We start from the raw sequence: 7,500 nt of genomic DNA, 5'->3' as shown, positions 1-7,500 counted from the left end.
GAAAAGCTGTGAGCACATTGCAACAGCAGTTTTAAAACCATAATTTTAACCCCAATTAAAAACGCTAGTGTTTCCATAACCTCAAATTGCAGAGTCGATAAATTGAAGCATTTTTGCACTCAATAATTACCTTTTATCAGCTCTTATAACATCATGAATGCTATTTAAGGTTTATTTTCTGTTCCTGTCAATCTTGGGAAACCGCTTTCTCTGTCCTTTTCTCTCTCTCTCTCTCTCTTATCTCTCTTTCCCCATTCTTTCTCTCTCTTTCTTATTTTTTTCTCTTTCCTCTCTCTCTATCTTTTCTCCTCTCTCTCTCTCGTCTCTCTCTCTCTCTCTCCTCTCCCTCTCCCCCCCCCTCTTTCCTTTTCTCCCTCCCTTTCTCCTCTCTCTCTCTTTTAATCAAAGCGTGGAAATGCATATATAAAGTTCAAGTATTTTAAAAACATGCTGTTGAATCTTTTACAAAAAATTGTGATATATACCGTATATGTGAAATATAAAGAGCTCGCGAAACCCCTGAGCATTCTTCATAAACGCGTTGTGATATGTAAAAAGGTGTGAATGAGATGGAATATCTTCACATTATAAAATGTAATTACCGGTTTTCGAATATTTTCCGACATGTATTTCTGACGAAGACAATTCCAAACCGTTAAATGCATCTTGTAGATCATTCGTACCTTTTCTACATTTGTCGCTATCATCGGTTCGTGTTTGTGATGTGTACCGGGATGCATGAATATATCAGCTCGATTGTACTTATATTCCAGGAATTTACTAGCATATTCGGATGTTTGCGTCAGGTAAACGTACATGCAAATGTATCAGGATAATTGTGCAAATACCATGAAAAGAAATCGTTGTTTTGTCTTGTTTGGTGGTGAATTGTGCGTGTTTTTGTGGCCGAGGTTGATGTGAACATTCAGTGCTGTTTAAGCTTATTCTTGTCTGTAAGTATTCTGTGAACACAGGACACACACACACACACACACACACACACACACACACACACACACACACACACACAACACACACAACATATTCACACACACGCGCGCGCGCGCGCGCTCCCTTTTAAATACTCAGTTAAACATTCACTTACATGATGACAAAAAAGTAGACGACCCTTAAAAAAAACAAAACAAAACCCTACTTCCCTATAGATTAAGAGCACAAGGGTTTCGGGTCAAACGGGCGAAGTTCGTGGCGTTTGATCCCCCAAGAAGGGATTGCGCGGAAGGACTTTTACAGAGGCCGTCGAGCCGATTCTCTTCTCTGATTCGAAAAGAGGTTTTCTTCATTTTGAAGGAGTTTGCGTTGTTTTCGATCGGTTTAATTTTTTGGCATGAAAGCAGTTAGGTTTCTCGCGTATGTATATATAACAATCATTAAGCTAAATACATATGTACATACATACATACATACGTATATATATATATATATATATATATATATATATATATATATATATATATATATATATATATATATATATATAACAAATGATAATAACAGTAGTTATTATTAATTATTTTATCATTATTATCATTATTATCATTACCATCATTATCATCATTATTATCATTATTATCATTGTTATCATTATATCATTATTATCATTATTATATTATCATACATAGCAAGAACAGCAATAACAACAACAACAACAACAAACACGGCGAAGGAAATACTGATGATGGAATAATAAGATAAAAAGGCAAAACGGCAGAAAAGGAGAAACTCACACAAAAGAAGACGAAAATTAAGCAAGAAAATGGAAGAGAAGAAAGAGGGAAAGGGAAACGGATAAAAGACAAAAAAGAAAAAGAAACGGAGTGAAGAGCAAGAGTAAGAGAAGAAGAAAAGGAGAAAGAAACGAGAACAAGAGAGAAAACCTGATAAGCAGACAGTTGCAGACGCAAATAGATGGAAAGATAGACATTAAAACGGAGACATACATATAAATAAACTTTAAAATAGATACTAGTAATTATAGGCATAAACTGGCCTACATACAAACAGAGGCGGATAGATAGGGTTAAAAGGTTGGGAATTTCCCAGACGAGGTCAAATCATGTGACTCGCAACCTGCAATTAGATTCCACCTTACATTTTACAGCAAGCATAAATCTTGACGCCAATCATCACTAAGGATTGCAAGCTCTGTTACTAAATGGTGTTGAAGGTTTGTTTAAGAGTCACGACGTCCGCGTCGACCGCAGCGATGCCTTGACACGGAACTACTGTTAATATCGCATCTTTTTTTCCAATGTTTTTTGTACTATATGTAAGCGCAATTAATCGACAAAATACCGGTACTGTTTGAGCAACAAATAATGAGGGTTTATTGCATAAATTTTATATGTTCATCAGGAAACTCACAAAACGCATTTTCGTTTTTAAAATTTGCTTTTATTCAATCGTGATTTAATGCATTGTGCTTCATTCAGGCAAAAAGTAATCCCGGATTTTGCCGCAGAATTGTAGACCGTAATTGCATAGGTGAAACATGGCTCCCATCCCCGTAGACTTTCAACCAACACAATTTAATTTTATTATGGCGTTTTTTGTTCTGTTTTGCTGTGTGTAAATCCTGCTAACGCTGACGCTTAAATTTTTTTCAACAAGTTACGTCACTCGTTATCGAGTCAAAAGTGACGGAAAACAATATAACAAATTCTTCTACACTAAGCCAACAACGAAGTCACAATTTAGAGGGTATACAGTTAGAATAGCAGTCTACCCTCATTTCATACATGTATTACAATGCACAAAAATGTTATGGCTGGGCAGTCTTGGTGACGTTGAATGTAAGGAAAAAGCTGGTCAGTGGCGTCTTCCATTCGTAATAGAAGAGCGAGACGTGATGAATATAGTATTTCAATTTTATACTAATCTTGGGCGAGTTAGTGTTTACTCGGAAACGAAATAGTAAAACAATAAAGCTAGTCCCACCGCTATTACCGTTTCTGGAGATCTGTACATTTAGGAAGATAATATATATATATATATATATATATATATATATATATATATATATATATATATAAATATATATATATGAACCTACCGTTAGACGCACGAGCACACATACACACACACACACACACACAACACACACACACACACATACACACACAGGCACGCACGCGCACACACACACACTACACGCGCACACAGGCACGCACGCACGCCACATTCCACACACACACACAACACACCACACGCCACCACGCACGCACACATCACCACACACACACATACACACACACAGGCACGCACACGCACACACACCACACACCACACACACGCACGCACACACCACGCAGCACGACCCACACACACACACACCGGCGGCAGTACACCCGCGTCACCCTCAGCTTATAAGGCCAAACTGACCCTACCTTTACATGCCGTCACAATAGCTCAGCGGTTAGAGCATCGGACTCGCCATCTCCGGTGGGGTTTCGAGTCCCCGTGGCGGCAGTGTGAAACATGTCCCGCGCGCCTACTGCTGCCCAACCCGATTTCACGGCGAGAAAAGGGACACATCTCCGTGAGGACGTTGCGCGCGGGTGTCACTGGTGATCTCGAAGAGTGGGTGCCGGAATGTGTCGAAAGTGTAGTTGAGAAGGGCTGCTTGGCATAGGTTCCTGGGTCGGAACTTGTCTCATCGCACAACTCCTGCCGTCACACAGGCGGAGAGACGCACTAGGTTTCACATTTTAGCCGTAGTGCATCGTTTTAGCTATAGTGGTCCCAGACCCGGGTAAATAGAGATGGTGACTCGATAAAAACACCGGGCGGAAGGCAACGGCAAACCACCGCTCTAAATTGCCAAGAAAACCATGATCGCCAACGTGTGTGTGAAAGAAGATGAAAGATAAAAAAGAGGATGAGAGAAGCAGAAAAGGAAGAGAAATATGAGAGAAAGGAAAAGAAAAAAAAGAAAATCGGGGGAAAAAAAAGAAGTTAGAAAAAAGATAAACAGAAGAAGAGGAAGAGAAAAGTACAAGAATAGAAGAGAAGAGGAAGAGAAGCGAAGAGAGGAATAGGAAGAGAAGAAAAGAAAAGAGGAAGAGGAGGAGAAAGGAGTTGACGCTCCTCATCGCTCTTCTGTTTTTTTTTTTTTTTTTTTATTCCCTTTGTCTCTTTCGCTTCGTCCTCTTCTCGTATTTTCTATTTCTGTCTGTCTCTCTCTCTCTTCTTTCTCTCTCTCTCAGAAAATAAAGGCTGAAAATACACATTAACGATACGTGTCATTCCCTTTTACTTTTGTGTCATTTTTTAATTTTCTTTTCGTCGTTTCTAACCCTGTTCCATTTCCCTCCATCTCTCTCCTTCTCTCTATCTCCATCCTTTCCCTTTTCGTATTTTTGCCTCCGATTCCAAAAAGTCTTCCGTTCTCTGAAGCTCGGGGGCTGTAAATTCCGAAGCCATCTCACGCGGCAAATCCGCGTCACTATTTCTCCGGCGACATTATTTTTTATTTCGGTGATGCTAGTCTACCGGCTTGACTGTTTTTCTCGGCAACACTAATTTCTCATCGGCAGTGATTTTCCAGCAGAATAAGAACTAGAAAGAGTGAGAGAGAGGAAAAGAATTTGGCAGCCAACTTAAATGGAATAAATTAATAAACTTATTTGGAAAAAAAAGCCTGATTATCACCTGCTAAGACAGTAAAATCTTTTGATACTGTTGATCACGATATCCTCTGGAATAACATGTACGATATGAAGTTTCCAAAACACATCATCCAATTAATAAAAGCCTTGTATGACCAACAACAAGCAGCTGTAAGAACCACTTATGGTTAACAGAATGGTTCGAAGTCAAAAGGAGTACGACAGGGTTGCATTCTGTCCCCCGCCCTCTTTAATATAATTCTGAAACAATTATGAGAGGTGCTCTAGAGAATTTTGAAGGAACTGTGGATGTTGGAGGATACAAAATATCAAATCTGAGGTACGCCGATGATATAGTTTTGATTGCCAGCAGTATCACTGAACTACAACAACTACTAGATAAAGTTAGAGAAGCAAGCGAAAAGGCTGGCTTATTTCTTAATGCCAAGAAAACTAAGATCTGAAGATTCAAAGATAACCGGCATGAACAATGATGAACATGGTTACAATCAATGGAATGATTGTGGAAATGTGAAAGAGTTCCTTATCTTGGAGCTGTTTTAACTAATACATTGATGATTCACCGGAGATAAAAAGAAGAATTACCATTGCCAAAAGCGCCACAGTTGCTCTCAATAACATCTGGAAAGACCCAAGCATTACCTTACGGACAAAGCCTGAGGTATTGAACTCATAGTTTTCCCAATTGCATCATATGGTTCGGAGTGTTGTAGGGTGTTGAAGTAGATAGCAAGCACCAAAGATCCATAGAATATTCTCAGAAATGTGGTGTTACAGACGATCCTCTGCGTATGTAATCTGACATAGCAGAGACGAATGATGAAGTGCTGAGAAAAATAAATTGTAAAGACGACTTTGGACATCTTGAACAAGAGAATTAAGTTTATATTGGTCCATGTAATGAGAAGTAAATAGTATTGAGAAAAAACTTGGCTGACAGGGATGGTGATAGGATACAGAGGAAGAGGCAACCAAAGACCAAGACTGAGCGACAATATCACAGATATTTGCGGGCTGTCGATGGTAATAAGTGGAAAGTAAAAGCGTAAGATCGAGTTTAGTGGCGAAGGATGGTGGAGAGGTCCACGGCTGCTCAAGCATGAGCATACCGTTATTGATTGATTGATTGAAGACAGTAAAATACATATCGTTATTGCTAGAGGTAACGAACATATTCTTTTTAAAAGTATAATTTGTTACAGAACCTCTCACTTTTTCTACTTTTCTCTCTCTCTCTCCCTCTCTCTCTCTCTCTCCCTCTCTCTCTCCCTCTCTCTCCCTCCCCCCCCTTTCCCTCCCGCTCTCTCTCTCCCTTCTGTTCTCTCTCACAGTCTCTCTCTCTCTCCCTTCTGTTCTCTCTCACAGTCTCTCTCTCTCTCTCTCTCAGTCTCTCTCTCTCTCTCTCCAGTATCCTAGCTCTCTCTCTCTCTCCTCTCAGTCTCTACCTCTCTCTCTCTCATCAGTCTCTCGTTCTCTCTCTCTCTCTCGTCTCAGTCTCTCTCTCTCTCTCTCTCTCTCTCCTCTCTCCCCTCTCTCCCCTTCTCTCTCTCTCTCTCTCTCTCTCTCCTCTCTCCTCCCCTCTCTCTCTCTCGTCTCTCGTAGGACATGTGAGAAGGAATCTCGTGCTTCCTGTTTCGGCCCACAAAGTATAACTGAGGGTTCGGTACCATAGGCAGGTTAGAATTTATCATGTAGTAGCGGAATTAAGCTTTCTGTGTCGTGGCCAAAGCTATATCTATCTAACCTGACCGAAGGAAAGGCCTCATTGTCGTGTTGCATAGTCACTGTACTCTCGTTAAGCAAGAGTAGACATACCACCATACAAGCATGTTCCACAAGTTCAGCGGAATATAAAGATCATGAAGTTGAATTCATCAACTTACTAGTAAAAAGAAGTAATAAAAATGTATGAAAAAAAAATAAAAGCCGTTCGTTAACGTATTATTATTCTCAAGCCAAAATAGAGTAAACCACAAATAAAAACCTCCACGAAAAGAACATTCTTATAAAAACAGATAAACAATACCTTTTAAAAATGCTGTAATTCCTCGCTCCCCTAAATCCTCCGTAGAGTAAAAATCCAAAATAAAAAAAATCGTTAAAACGTCGGGTTTCTGAAGGAAAAACCGAGCGTAAGTCACTGACCAGGTAATTCGCAACTCCCTCACAAGGTCGTTGACCCGACCTTTTATACGAACAGGTCGTGCGCCAAGTTCGTTTATTCGGAGTCTGCGCAGCAAGACTCGTTGTTCTTAAAATTGTCGTCTGTTCTTCGAGACGTTACAGCTTCTATTTCATTTATTTTGGAATTGCTCATTTTATTTATCATTTGCATCGGAGGTCTTTAATAAAAATACATGACATTTCTTATAATTATAAAAAGAACGTAAAATATATACATAATTTAGAATATAAAAGGAAACAAAATTACGCTGGCTAGCCAACCAGGCTCTGGCGCCAAACGACTGTTCTCCGTTTTCTGTCGCCAGCTTACGGAAATTCGTATTTCGGCCGCTATTTCAAGCGTTTAAGGGCCAGACGTCTGCTCAGTAGATCACGCCATCTTCCTTCTCAGTAAGGGCCATCCAAGGAGTTCTCGTTTGTTCATCAGCGTCTCCTGCAGGCAGGTCCTCTGCAGCATCGCCTTCTGCGCCATCTATTTTTCGTTTGTTCACCACGGCCAGGCGCCAAGGATTGTCGGGGGGGAGGGGGGAGGGATGTTATGAAGTCTTATGCAGCCTGACACGGAGAGAGAGAGAGAGAGAGAGAGAGAGAGTAGAAAGAGAAAGAGAGAGAGAGAGAGAGAGAGAGAGAGAGAGAGAGAGAGAGAGAGAGAGAGACAAAGAGATAG

The sequence above is a fragment of the Penaeus monodon genome, chromosome 18 (genome assembly GCF_015228065.2).
Source record: "Penaeus monodon isolate SGIC_2016 chromosome 18, NSTDA_Pmon_1, whole genome shotgun sequence".
NCBI lineage: Eukaryota > Metazoa > Arthropoda > Malacostraca > Decapoda > Penaeidae > Penaeus > Penaeus monodon.
Note: the sequence above shows the minus strand (reverse complement) of the source record.